Genomic DNA, 16117 nt, shown 5'->3' with positions numbered 1-16117 from the left:
CTCTTGCTTGTTTTATGTTTCCAGAAACAAAGTTTTTTACTACCGACTGTGCGTGCAGGGCACTTAGGAATGAAATAGTATGAATTGTTATCATTATTACAATTATTTTACTTATTTTTAAAACAGAGACCCTCAGACATGTCACTTTTCTAATTTTTCCTATATGCCAGCTTACTGTATGCTTTTCCAAACCATACTTCTCTATCCCTTCAGTCAATTATTCCACCAACCTTCTATCTTACACTCACCTTTTGTCATTCAAACTATTCCTAAAAATCTATAACTTTCACAAGATACTTTCAGAAGAAAAGAAAGCGATCTGGTAATGTATTTCCTACCTTCTTAGCAAAAAAAAAAGAAAAAGTCTCCCAGGATGCAGACTTGGTAGTTTGTTTTCCCTGCAGTTTGATTTGGTCTTCTAGGACATCTAAAAGTATCATTTGATAAAGTAATTTTGCCAAGAGCTAAAAGCTCATTCTGCTCTCAATCTTTGAGATTATAAATTCAAGTGAGGCTATGTCGTTTTGTGGCGTCAACGATATTAGTAATCAATTTCATAATGGAGAGCATTTTTTTGTACTTGCTCTGGGGAAGAAAACTCAATTGTTTCTATCAAAGAATTCACTTTGCCTTAGCAAAAAATTAAAACACTTGATGGCTACATGTCACTATTTCATAACACACTGGGGACTAGGGAAGAATGAACCGATGTTCTAAAAAAATTTCTTTTACCAATGTTCACCAGATATATTCTATTCATACCTTTCTTTCTGATTCTCTGACATCATGACATTTTTAGATTCTATTGTTTCCACAAACAGAAATTCACCAATATGTTCCGTTAACTATTTACTCTTTTTTACATTATTTGGAGATGTAATTATCATGGTCCACTTCCTGAAGATGATGATAATGATGATCTGATGATCATATTTTAATTATCAGAGCTTAGCTCTTCTAAGCTATTAATCCATTTATATTGTTTGATAATATAACAACACATTTTTATCAAAAAATTCACATTTAACAAATGTTAAGCCACAGTATGCTAAGGAATCGGAATATTCCATCCAAAGCCAGAGGCACTGAGTGTTAGTTGATATAAAATGGACAGTTTAGTTCTTAAAACAAAAACTTTTAGAAATGCAATAATTATTAAGAAGACTATGGGATGTCTATAAAAAATCATAATTAACTTAGTACTTTAAAATTTTGAAAAATATTTAAAAATATTTTCATCATTTGTTTTCCTTTGAAGCCACACATCAAAACATTTGCAGATTATGCAATGAGAAATACATCATAATAAAGAGAAAAACAAAAAATACTAAATATACAAAGATCAAACGCTAGAATGAAATGGACATGGAACCAAAACCCAGTCTATATATATCGGGTAACGGGGCAGGGGCAGCTGGACCAGCATAAAAGGAAGTGACATATCTCAGCATAAGTCTTGGGAATCTGAAGAGGAATGTTGCCCAAATGTAATAAGAAAATAAGATAGGGTAACTAAGAGAGGTTCTTATTTGATTCAAACATCCTCTTCTGTCAGCAACTCATTTGAGGGTCTGGGCTATTTTAATAAAACTTGGTCAGTGTTATAGATTTGGCCTCTGTACCACGCCTCTGATAGGATTTATTTTGAGAGCTCTTAGGCCTGGATAAGATGGTTTTTTAATTTATTGGCCCTTTATCAAGGTTATGTGTGGGGGGTTATAGTCTCTTAAATGGCTGGGATCTACTGTTTCACTGGTCATGTAAATTTCCAGTCATGCATTTCAAACAAATAACATTTCAGAGCTTACAGAAGCCTCGACCCTGACTTGAACCTTAACTTTTTTCCTTCACAAAAATATAGGTAGGTCAACATTAGCAAGTGGTGTTGTTATAACAAAAATTTATTTAATTGAAATTATTCTGTTAGTACACAGTTACATAAAAGTCTGTTCAGCTCTTCCCAAGATATATACCAAGCAAAGAAAAGAGTGATAAAATTCCCTTTATAAAATGCATAGAATCCCTTTAAGATATTATTGAGCTCAGATTTGACAAACTTTGTTTTAGTTTTCAATTATTTTAGGATGAAAAATAATAGCTGAATGAATTCACTGTATCTTAGTCTAATATATAGCATCATGTATTATTGTGAGAATGTATGTTTGTATGCATGTCTGTGTGAATTTTCATGATTAAATACTCTATTTAATTTACTATAACATGAATTTGATTATAAGGCAACTAGTTAGGCAAGTTATTTGATGTCCTTAATAATCTGTTGAGCGTATACAACTCTTTTTAATTTTATGTAGGTTAATCATTGTTTTCAAGTTATATTAGTATTGCAAATCTGGATAGCTGTAGTAAATTTACCAATACATAAAATACCAAGGGTATACAAGGAAATTAACACACATTTTTACTTATTTATGAGGAAAAAAGATTTTCATTAAAGAAAATCCTACCCGAAATAAATGATAAAACTTCGCAATAGGAAGATAACCAGTACTCTGATTTAAGATCATTATCATTGCACTCCCTGGCAGAACTTAGAACGTAACTAGGATACAGTTTGTAAGCTTTGTTTTTCTCTCTGACAAGATCTGTTGGAAGAACAGGAAAGATGTGTCGGAAGGAAGAGGCACAGATCAAATTGCCCGAGGTAGTGATGGTTGGTCATAAGGACAGACATGAAACAAAGGAACAAAAGAAACCACGTCAGCAGTCACAGAGCTGGGTGTTAAGCAGAACGGTAGGGTGCGTCCTTGCCTTCCAGTACAGGAAGAAACAGGAATCCCACGGTAGCACCATCCTGTCACCCACAAAAAAAGATGTCTGCTTTCCCTTATTCTAGAGACCGTCATTCTCAGGGCTGATATTCTCAGTACTCTGCTTTCTATCTACTTTAATTTCTTCTTTTATTTTCTGTATCTTCTTCCACAATGACTGCTATTCTTTTAAAGTGATTTCTGTATCTCTATCTGTCTGTCTTAAATTTAAACTCCTATCCAAGTAAGAAACTTATTAGCCCAATGAATCACCATTCAGTATAGAACCAAGTATAGAAGTAATATACAGCATTCACATTTGGGGTCATCTCAAAGATCAGAAACTTTCAATTTTTTCTAACCTCTGGGTGCGTGCCTTTTGTTAGAATGATCCATTGGTCAATATGCTGAGGCTACTCCCACATAATCACATGATGTAAAATGAGAGCAATTTTTCTTAGGTGTCAACACTGGCAACCACTTTCATCAGAAGGAGATGTGGAGTACAGAAGACATTTAAGAGCCTCTTCAACTTCTCTCTGTACACTAACGCCACACACCTGTACTTGTTCCTTTCCAAACTTACACTGTTTCTTCTATACTCATTCAACAAAAACGTATTGAGCTCTGTCTCTGTGCCTCGTGAAACTTACATTCTAGTGGGAAGAACTGATATGCAACTAACGACATGGTAAATTATTTGCTTATAATTATGCTACATTTTATAAAGAGGATATACATAATGTTAGGATAGTGCATGAAAGAAAGGGGGAAAGATTTTCCTGTGGAAGAGGTTTTTAAGATGGGTTCTAAAGAGTCAGTAGGGATTAGGTAGTGAAATTTTCCAGTGGGGCCAGTTAGGAGCAATGCCCTTAAACAAGAAAGAACAGTTGAGATATCAAAATCATTGAGAAAGAAAGGAAAGATAATGATGAGAGAGACAGAGTGCACACGAGGCATGTTTGTCTGCTTGGAACTATGTGCAAGGTGTCGCTATGAAAGAGAATAGGTAATCAGAGCCAGAAAACACAGAGCCATTTAGACGATGTAAACGATTTTGGACTTTTTTATTTATTTTTTTCCTCTGGTTTTTTTTTTATTTTTTTGGTGAGGAAGATCAGCCCTGAGCTAACATCCATGCCAATCCTCCTCCTTTTTTCCCCCAAAGCCCCAGTAGATAGTTGTATGTCATAGTTGCACATCCTTCTAGTTGCTGTATGTGGGACGCGGCCTCAGCATGGACGGACAAGTGGTGCATCGGTGCGTGCCCGGGATCCAAAACCGGGCCACCAGTAGCGGAGCGCGAGCATTTAACCGCTAAGCCACGGGGCCGGCCCTGGATTTTTTTAAACCAACGATAAGCCTTAAGAGAATTTCAAATAAGGAGAAGACATGAACAGATTTATACTTTTAAAAAAATCAAAATGAAGAAATTTAGTATTGATGAAATACTATTTTCTAATCAACAGTTCATATTAAATGGTCCAAATAATATTCTTTAGATATTATTTTTCTAAATCTGTAATCCAATCAAGGATCACACATTGCATTTAGTTGCAATATCTTTTTATTCCTCCTCAATTTGGAACAGTACCTCATCATTTCTTTGGTTATTTTTGTTTTTGTTTTTTGGCCTTAATATTTTTGAAAAGCACAGACTATTTATTCTGTAGAATGTCCCTCAATTTGGGTTTGCCTGATGTTTGCACATGCTTAGATTCAGGCAATACATTTTTGGCTGAAATGCCACAGTAATGTTGTTTCCTTCTCCAAGTGTCATGTCAGCAGACACACACTGTTGGTTTTTCTTAGTATTAGTGATGTTAACTTTGATTATTTAGTTACAGAAATTATGAGAAGAGAAAAAATAACTATATAAGTAAAATAAGAGAAAAATTATACACAAGCTTTTATCTTTACAGCATACTTATCATTTTCAATCCTTCCTGTAGATCCATCTTTCCATTCTGAGGAACCGACCTATGCTTTTCTTGTAGCACAGATCTACTGGCAACGAATTTCCTTGGTTTCCTTCTTCTTAAATTGTCTTTACTTTGCCTTTATTTATGAAATATGTTATCATTGGACATAAAATTCTGGTTTGACAATTTTTTTTGTTTTTTCTTTTCACATTTTAAAGATTATGCACTGGCTTCCATTGTTTGTGATAAGAAGTCAGCTCTCAGTTGTATCATTTTATCTCCTGTATGTATCATATTGCTTTTTTCTGACTGTTTTCCAGATATTTCTCTCGATCTTTGATTTTCATTTGTTTGACTATAAAATACTTGTGTGTGGTTTTTGTTGTATTTATTTTACTTGAGATTTGCTGAAACTCTTGATCTCTTAAGTTTGTGTGTGTGTGAGTGTAAATCAAATTTGGGAAACTTTTTTCCATTATTTCTTCAAATATTCTGAGGTAATTCTTCTCTTCTCCTCCAATTACACCTATGTTATACTTCTGGTTATTTCCTCCCAATCACTGAGATTCTTGTTTATTTTTTTCAATAAATTTATCTGTTTTTCAGATTGAATAATTTCTATTGAACTATCTTCAAATTAACTAGTCCTTTCTTCTGTTATTTCAAATTTCCTGTTAAGCCCAGCTAGTGATCTTTTATCAGATATTGTGTTTTTCTGTTCTAGAATTCTACCTTTCGATTTTCACACCTGAGGCATCTCAACTTTGGTTTCTACTGATTGTTTTTTCTCTTAGTTATGGGCTACATTTTCTGATTACTTTACATGACTACTATTACATTATTTCATTCCTGACCATGGGGTTGATACATTGTGGAGATTCTGGAATCTGTTATTTTCCTCTGAAGAATGTTGTTGTTGTTACTGTTGTTTTTCCTAGCAAGGAGTTAATTTGGCTGGACTCAAACTCCACACTTAGTCTGCTCTATGCATAGCTTTCCATCAGGGTCACTGGAGTTTTCCCATAAATGCATAGTCTAGAGTTATCCAAGTATTTAGTTGGAGCATACCCATAGCTTTTGAGGCTTGTCACCTATGGATTCTTCCTTTTGACATTTCTCTCTTCACTTTCTAGCTGTTCCAGCAGCCCTAAACCCTGTCTTCTCACCCCTCAAGCCACAGCGACTGCAGCTTCCTGCTTGAGTTCTGACACTCCCATTTGTCCTAGCACCCTCACTTGTTCTTACCACTTGAGTTCTAGCAAACAATTTGTTTGAGAGAGTGTTCTCAGGTAAAATGTCACACAAACACGAAACTTATCCAGTGCAATTACTTCTTTCAAGATTGATCCTTTTCCATCTCCTTCTTTCTTTGGGTAGCTCTTTAGTTTCAAAAATTATTTTTAATATTTTGTTTACAGTTTTTGTCATTTTTATCTGCAGGTCAGTTTGATACAAGCTGTCCTATCATTACCCAGAAGCAAAACTGCAGACTTAAACCTTCAAAAGCCTCATCTGACTGCCCCGTGGTAAATGGTATGAATGGGACCTATACTGATACAAAAAGATGTTAAGAGGCTATCAAAATAATCCATGGGAAAAATTTCAGTAACTTGGGCTAACATGGTAGTACAGAAAATAATAATAAGTGGACAAAGTTCAAATATGTTTATTAATTGTGATTAACAAGATCATTTCTTCACATACATTACTTAGTTGATTCATTTAGAATTTCCAGAAATACAAAGACTAGTCACATCCTTGAAATGAAGATCTAGTTTTTTTTTAATACTTAAAGAAAATGCCATATTACTAGAGATCTATAATGGTACATTGTCTGTAATATGCAGCATTACATTCTATACCACTCTGAAAGAGATAAAATACATCACTGCCATTATGCTATTATTAATATACCATTGATTCAAAGATGCATTATAACTGTAGAGATATTAAAATTGGAGAAAAAAAGTCTCTCCTGAATCAAGGAAATACTGTCTTTTATAAAAATTATTCTAAAAATACTGTAGTGGATATATTTCTCCATCTTCCTAACAGAACCCTCGTCTTGTTTCAGGAACTTCAATCATGCAGCCCTGTGACTCAGGGGAAGCTGATTTTGATTATCCTAAGTTAACCATGATGATCTCATCTCCCTTTCCAGTGATTGACTGAGGGACCTAGGTTTAATCCAGTCAATGAAAGACATTTCTGTGGGGACTGCTACTGATTTGAGGGCTGCCTATTACTAAACTGAACCAACTAAATTCAAGGAAAGACTAATTTTTGATTGGAGGAGGGATCTTAACGTCCCTTGGATATGCTCAAGGAATTATGTTGTTCCAGTTGCAGCTACCAGCCATTTTGCATTCGGAAGGGAAGCCTGTCTGAGGACCAAGTCAACAAAAAGCAATGGGCCGACCAGGAGGAATCATAGAGAAGTGGATTTTGTATTCTGACCAAACCAATGCCTGGAGACCACCATGTCTCTGGGTTACTTGTCAACACGTTTCACTATTTTTTAAGTCAGTTTGATTTAGTTTTGATTATTTGTATCTGAAAGCCAGCACCTCTAAACTGGTGGTTCATTTGCTTCTGACATTTTTAACTGATAACTATCCTCTCTCTCACTTTGTGGTTTCAGAAATTGGATCTGTCCTTCTCTCTCCTGGTAACCATACCCTGACCTCACCCCAGATTTGCTGCTGACCCTCTCTCTCATTCCTCAAGCTAACTTTCCATGACTCTGGCTGACCTACTTATCTTTTTCTGTTTCTCTGTTCACTGTTGACAGTTTACAACTGCTCTTCCTGGGACATGGCCTAGATAGGATTGTTCAACTGAAGTTATTTATTTTCTACATACTGGCAATAAATAATACTAATTATAAAGGGCACAAATCCAGGTGAAGCATACCAGTGTGTTCTCATAGTGCCTTTTCCTTTTTCAGGGCTAGATCCAGCAATTCAACATATCCTTTGTCAGAATTGTCCCTTTGATCTTATCCTTTTAGGAGTTTCAGAAAACACTTAACAGTATTAAAACTTCTTGATCTAAACTTTATCCTATCTTTTGAGTCACAATTGCTTTTGTGGCTAAGTGACATTTCTGTTTCACTTTTCTGTTCAATTCTACATTGAATGACACTATTTTAAATCTTTGTGGTCATATTTTCTTCTTGTTTTAAGAATGAACATGTATTTTTACAATCTATGTTTTTAGGATGAGAAAAATATGTTTTGAAAGATATCTCTTCCATTGTTTTCTAATAACAGTATTCAACATCTATCATACTAATTTTTTCTCATGACCATGTGTAAAGGAATAACAATTTTGCTTAAGCAGAGAAAGGAAGGTATCTGACAACTTAAATTTGCATCTACTACTTGGTTTGGCTTTAACTACCTTTCAGAAAGAAGATAAAGGATACGCCTACAATGTCATGGTGAACAGGAATACGATTATAATACAAATGTAAAAAGTAAAAATCTCAGTCCATGACCTCAGGTGTGAAAGAAATATATTTTTCAATAATTTATTTTAAATTTTATTTCAACTTAATTTGTTTTTCTAGTAAGGTCTGCGCTCTTTTTTTTATTTACCAGATAGAGTATTAGGGGTAACAGAAGGATAGGGAGTTATTGGCGGGGTTCTGGTCCTTATTTATATCCAATCTACCCTGAATATGTTAAAATTCCTCAGGTCCATTTTATCTCCTGCTGCCAACTCTTGTATATATCACGGTTGTATCCTCTACACAATAAGACCCAATTCTATATCAGCTGTGTGTGCACTCCTCTTGGAGTGTCTGCGTGCGTATATATGTCTGTATGTGAGTTAGTCATTGTGTGGCAGATTTTGATGGCAGATGAAGGAGGAAAGAAGGAGAGAAGTCAATGTACTGCTTTCTGAGCCTCTCCATAGGCAAGGGAATTCTGACATTGTACCAGGTGCTCCCTAACCAAACACAAAGAAGTCATTTTTAATGGCAGAGTTGAACCCAATAAACCTTGTCACCTTTCTGGTTTCTTTGCCCTGAACAAGAAGCTTGGTTTCTGGTGTTTTCAGAGTCATAGGCTATACTCTCAAAATATTCTTTTTATGACATAAATGTATATTCCAATTTCTTCAAGGCATAAGATATTTAAAAGCACAGGATTTGAAACTCATAATTTTTGTTTATATCCCCTAAAGCTATTCTTGACATAAATTTCAAATGGCTACCTTAAAAAATAAAACCCCAAATATTCTAAGTATTCTCCTTTTCTGCTGTGTTCTCCCTTTCCTGGAACAATAAACAAAAATGCCGTAGCTGTTACCTGAATGAGAGGAAGGGGTCACTTAATAAGAGAAAGTACAGAAAAAACACACATTGATTATTATAGCAAAATATTACTTCATTATACCAATATTGATCTCCAGTTAGTTTCCCTACTCTCAGTGTTTCTCCTTGTAAGAACTTTCTTGTACCCATATATTAAAAAACAAAAACACATGATTGCCATATTTATCTTCCTAAAATACCACTTTGGTCTAGTTATCCAACTGCTCTTTTGCTCCTCTTTTCCTAGAGAATAAAGTCCAAAATTTTTAGTTTGATGTTCAAGTTGTAAAATATATCACTCTAACTTACATTTCTGTCCTAATTTCTCATAAGTTGTCTGTAAAAAAATGTAACCCCCTCAACAGCCTGTTTGCTCTTTTTCTTCATCTAAGAGTCTCTAACCTTGAAATTGTCTCAAATCTTTTTCTTCTTTGGTGCCTTCTTTGATCAGATCAAAAATGATCTCTTCCCACTGGAGACAATGGTAATGCTTGCCTGCATGACTACCATAGCTCTGAGCTGTAGTGTGTCTTAACTCTTTCTATTGTTCAGTGTTTTTACAGCTTATGAAGGTAATTCTCTAAAGCACACTTCCCAGGTCCCAGGCCTTCTCTTATCTTACTCTCTACAACGTGCTTTGCACTGAACACCACTTGAATAACAAGTTTATTTGATAAAACCAGAGGAAACTTTTACATTTTTGTTCTCTAATTATTCTGGCCAAGAGATTCAGTCAATCTATTAAAATACATAATTCCACTTCACATCTGGGATAAATATTTGAACACAGAGCAAAGAATTTATCACCGTTCACACCGTTGTTTCATTTGCTATTCCAATGCAATAAAAAATCACACAATAAACAAGAGAAAAAACAAAAATATATACCCTAACTTTCAAAAACTTCTAAGGAAAACAACCAATAAATTGTTATTAGTCGTCTAGAACTGAGTATCATGATCTATTCTGGTCTTACAAAGGAAACTTTAAAGTATATAGTGCTCTTTAATGTCCCCTAAATATGAATATGAAAAAGTTCATTTGAGTCTATCTTTTATGCCTCATGTAGCACAACTGAAGGATGCAGTGATGATTATTGAAGCAAATCAGAGATGTACCTGTCTCTTTCTTAGATAAATTAGTCGAAAAAATCTGCAGAGGATGAAATATTTACCTTCTCTTTGGTGATTCTATTTAATCCCCAACCCACATACACTGATAATAATAACAATAATACTAACAGCAACAATACCCAATTTAGAACAGCTATTCCAAGTTTAAAATATGTTGTGCTGGCAGATCTTCATGGTTATTAATAAAATATTAATTGAATTTTATTTAATAATTCCTCATTAATATATTTTGTTACATAGGTATGTAACAATTTTGTTCTCAGACATAATATTGATGAGTCCAAAGATCAAACCTGGAAAGAGTCACATACTGTATAGTAATAGCTGTGGAAGTTATAAGAACTGATTAGAACATTTTCCTATGAAAAACTCAAAAACTAAATAATTCTCATAAACAATTTTACACCCTGCATTAAATTCAAAATTAGTCACAAGTATGCAGTAGCATATGTTTTATAAATACTAAGATTAATTTCAAATATGTTAATTAATGTACATTAATAAATGTAAGCTATGTTAACTGTTATAAGTTTGCAAATATGGACCTTACATTATTGTTAAATATTTTTTGATTTCTGACTAGACTATTTAAGTGGAAATCACACCCAGCTAATCATTGGCGTGACATACCTATGTATCATATAACCAATAGATAGGGATAATATAATTCAACTTAAGTATGTTAAATTGGATGTTCCTTAAGAATATCCAAAAGGAGATGGCCAGCCAACAATAGGGAAGAGAAATCTGATTTTATATACAACAAAGAGCTGCTAAAGATGATGGATGTATGGACGGAAAAATGGACAAACTAAATGCCATCCTCTTCCAGAAACACCTCATTTCCAATTCAAAATTACACACACACAATTATATGTATATACTCACATACACAAACACACGTGTGTGTGCATGTGTGCGTGTGTTTAGTGTATAACATTGTTGCTGAATTCTGCTCTAAGAACCATAAAATAGAATGGTTTTTTAAGGCAATTAGGTTGGGCAATAAAAGAAACAAAAAACAGAGGCTATGCAAACATAGATATTCAAATCATTATATTCTTTCTGGAAGTTATATATCAGATCCATTTGTTGGTCAAAAGAAAATATTCAAAGGTTACTAGACTTTCTGCTTCCTTTATGATAATTCTGTTAGAGTATCAGACTGCTTCCTTTATGATAATTCTGTTAGAGTATCAGACATCGTTTTGATTAAAATTATTATTCTACAATATCAGGCCAGTAAACCAGCTTAAAATCTCTCCTCAATAATACGTACAACTAGAGTAGCCTTAGGAAATTATATATATATTCTCCAGTCAAGACTTCCTTTGTTATGTCACTGAAACTCATTCTCCATATCCATCCATCCATCCATCCATCCATCCATCCATCTTCAGGAAAATAAAACTTTTTAAATGTTAATTTGTTTAAATGAATTCTAGTGGTAGAAGTTACTATGAGATGGATGGGACAATCATCTCTACTTAAGGAATTTATCTCTATCTATATGAAGTCTTAGATTAGAGGGGTATGAGAAATTTTAAAAAGTGAATTTGACTGAGGCATTCAAACTGGTTATAAGCTGGTGTATTTTAGATGACTTCGGAAATTTACTATATGTAAATTTTTAAAAATTCATCCTATTCCTGATTGTTTTGTGCAATAAAATTAATAGACATTGGATGGAGTCAAGGTTTATAAAGCAACACTTTACTAACCATTCTTATTCCAGATAACATCCCAATTAATGTCACATTCTCATTTGAAGACAATCAGGAAAAAGACGACTTCTTCAAATATTTGTTTGTCTTATTATCCATGGGATAGTTTTTCTCCATGTTATTAGCTCTTGGTCAGTTGTTTGGTTGTTTGCTAATTTTCTCATAGTTTGCATGCACATTTTTATATTTAGAATGAATGATATATGATTTGCAATCCATTCATATAGAAGTGCCTTCTCATCCATTCATGCCCACCCCTGATTATCAGACGCAGTCAGAGCTGGTACTGTAGTCTCCATTTTACTGATAAAAAAAAAAAATAGGAGCAGAGAGCTGACTTGATTTCCCGAAGATCACACTGTAAATCAGTGATGGGATGGAGAAAACTCCAGACCCCTGAGGGTACTCTTTCAAAGTAATATCTAATTCTAGGTTATGAATATGAAGATGAATTTAAATTGTTCCCTCTAGGCCTACTTCTTCACTCTGGACTATTTGAGTCTCAGATAATCTGTTAAACTCTTCTGGAAATGATTCAGAGTATATATGGCATGAAGAGACTATAAAATATAGTGTTTCCTCAAACTAGTATCATTTCAATGCTATCGTCAACGTTGCTACCATACCCATATACCACAATTATTGTTATTTACTTAATATTTTCTTTCTTCATCTTAAAAAACAAAACAAAACTACTTTAGTCTCCCCTATGACATATCTAAGGTATCAAAGGTTTGATGTGTTATATACATCTATATGTTTGTCAGTATAGGAGTATTAGGGTAACTAAGACATGAATTCTGACTCAATTACTTATTAGTTCTGTGTTTCCAGAAAATAATTTAACCTTTCTAAATCTTATTTTCCTTATATATTATTTTTAAATAATAAAACCTATCTAGTGTAAATTGTTTAGATTATGAATAATATATGTCAGGTGCCTGGCACATAGAAGATACTCAATAAATTGTCTTAATTTATTTTAGACTTTACAAGTCTTAATCCATTAGTTCTTCTTAAAATGATATATTGGTTTTATGAAACTTGTTTTTTCTATTCATTGTTATTACTCTACTTATAACAATTATTTGTTCCCTTCTTGCAATTTAAAAGCCTCCCAAACTGGCCTTTCTTTCAAGTCTTCCTTCTCCTCAATGTATCTTATACAACGTCTTCTAAAATTCCATCACATTAGATATGTTCCCAAATTTTTCCCTCTATCTTAAATCTAAATTCCTTATCTTATCGCATCCAAGATATTTCATAAAATGACCTTTATGTAAATTCCAGACTTATCATCACCTTCACCCCTGCACATCTTCATCTCCAGCCAAGCTGGACTTTTGCGCATTTCTATTTTTCCAATTTTTTTTCAAGTAATTTCCTAGCTTCAAAATAAGTTCTAATCTATTAAAGAGTACTAGCTGCCTCATCCTGACTTTCTCTTCAGAAATGCCTTGAATATTCTTTTCCCTTTAATCTTTCACGAAATTTAAGACTCAGATCATCAAGTTCCAAAAACAACACTGTTGGAATTTTATTGAATTTATACATTAATTTGGGATGAATGATTTCTTTATAATATTAATTCCTGTTATTCTTAATGGTGTATGTCCACATTTATTAAGTCTTCTTTCATATCTCTGAATACAATTTAAAAAATTTTTTCATAGAAGCCTTAAATATATTTTATTGAATGTACTTAGATGTTCTGTTACTAGTGTATATAACTTCTTTTTCATATCTAGTGATTTGCTCTTAGTGTATAGAAATGTAATTTTTTCTGTATTTTAAATATTATATCCAACCAGCTTGATAACTGCTTTTATTATATCAATAATATATCTTCAGATCATGCTGAGTTTTCTAATTAAATGATCGTATTTCCTTCTTCCAATCCTTAAACTTTCAATCATAGTCTAAGACCCCCAATACAATGTTGAGTAGAATGGTGGTAGCATTCACCTTACCTAGGGTTAACCCAGGAAAACAGGTAATTTATTTGTGGAGAACATCTCAGGGAAGAGCAGTAGGAGACTGATGAGAGTCGAATGTGCAAGGAGGGAAAGCCAATACAAGGGTGAGTAATTGACTGATCACTGCTGTGACAAATGGGGCTTGGTACTCTCAAAATTGTCTGAGATACTGTGAAGACTACACTTCACAACTGTTAACTTGAGAGAAGAAAGAGAAGAGCGTTTATCCTCTGGCTCCCGTCCCCCATTGATCAACAATTGTCCTTGAGTTATTAACTTACTCACCCTTCTGGGTCACATATGCGTGAATGCCAGTTAGATTTCCACATGTCTCTCAAGTAATGGTGTTAGGAAAATCCCAAGGCAGAAAGTGAAAGTGTGTGGGGTAGCTGAGGCAAAGTACTGTCAGTTTCTCCCCATGTAAAGCAGATTGCTATAATGACTGGAGTAAAAGGGAGCCAAGAGGGTGTGAGGTATGGCATAAGTACTTGATACGATGGACATCTTTGTCTTAAAGGAAACAATCTCAGTGTTTCTCATTTAGGATGATTTTTGCTCAAGTTTTCTTATACACTTTATCATACTATGAAAGTCTCCTTCTATTCCTAATTTATTAACAATCATCACCGTAAATGGGTATTATGTTTGAAAAATTAAGTTTTCTGTATATCAGCCTGGTGATGATCATCACTGGGATGATGTTTTTGAAAATTGACAGAAACTCCTCTCTAGAACTTTCTGAGCCTAGTGTTTTGCTTGTGGGAATATTTTAAACCAGTGTTTCAGTTACTGTAATGCTTATAGAATTATTTATGTTGTTTTTTCCTCCTTGATTCAATTCTAGTAAGACATATTTTCCTAAGAATTTTAATTTAATTAGAAGTTCTCAAAATTATTGGTAAAACTGTTGGCATATTACCTCTAGTGAAGCACCTTTTATTACTAGCATTATTTATTTGGCTTTTTTCTCTTAATCAGTCTTGACAAAAGTTTGTCTCCCTTTTAAATTTTTTGTTTTCAAAGAACTAATTTGGCTTTGTCAACATCAGTGGTATCTTAGCTTATATTTTGGTGAATTTTGCTCTATTTTTACTATCACTTTCTAATTTTTTTAAGTTGTCTATTTTTCCTTTTCTCATTTATTATGATGGGCCCTTAGCTCATAAATTTGGAAGTCTTCTCATTTTCTAATAAAAGTAATTAAGGTATATATTTACCTTAAGGTATTTCTTTTGCTGCATCATCCAAGTTTTGTTGTATAGTGTTTTCACTATAATTTAGTTCCAGGTATTTTTTTATTATAATTTCTTCTTTATACCGTGAATTGTTTAGTAATATGTTTCCATCATTTCCAAATATGTGGGATTTTTTAATTTACATTTTTGTCATTAACTCCAAATTTAATTACAATGTGATCAAAGTTTATAAACGTTATACCTCTCTTTGACATTTCTGAGACTTTCTCTGTGACCCAGCATATGATCAATTTTTCAAAGGTTTTGCATGGTGCTTGAAAAAATGTCTCTTCATTAATTATTATATGTAGAATCTCTGTGTCCATTAGAGCAAGCCTGTTGATTATGCTGTGGAGATCTATATACCTCCTGTTTATTTAGATTCCTAAACCACCAATAAACAAGAGCTATGTGTTGAAACTACTACTAAAATTGTAGATTTATCAATTTCTCCCTGTATTTCCCTCAACTTATACTTTACTTATTTTGAAGTTATTTTATTACATATATACATGCTTATAATAGCTACATATTCTTGGTAAATTGAAACTGAATCATTAGATAGTGATGCTCTCTACCCCAATAATTTTGTGTCTTAAAGTATATCTTATCTAATATTAATATAGCTTTTCTTTGAGTTAATATTCACATGAAATGTCTTTATTTCTGCTTTCTCCTCCAATTTTTTGCTTATCCTTATGTTTTATGTGTCTCTTGTAATTGGCATATAGCAAGAGTTTTGTTGTTATCCACAATCTGTGAGAATGTATCTTTGAACCAGGTGAAGTTTTCCATATGTATCTATTATAGTTATTGATGTATTTAGACCTGTTGTTCTCATCTTATTTTTGCATTATGTTCCACTTTTATAACATTTTCTTTTAGTATTTTCTTTTTAAATTTTTTCTTTTTTAGTACTTTCTTTTCTAATTTTAATATTTGATAACTATATCTCTCTTTTAATAAAATTAGAAATTAGCATATTTTAACATTTGCTAGTTTCCTTTCCCCACTTCTTCTTCTGATTTTACGTACTAC

This window comes from Diceros bicornis, chromosome 7, assembly GCF_020826845.1.
Source record: "Diceros bicornis minor isolate mBicDic1 chromosome 7, mDicBic1.mat.cur, whole genome shotgun sequence".
NCBI classification, from domain to species: Eukaryota; Metazoa; Chordata; class Mammalia; order Perissodactyla; family Rhinocerotidae; genus Diceros; species Diceros bicornis.
Note: the sequence above shows the minus strand (reverse complement) of the source record.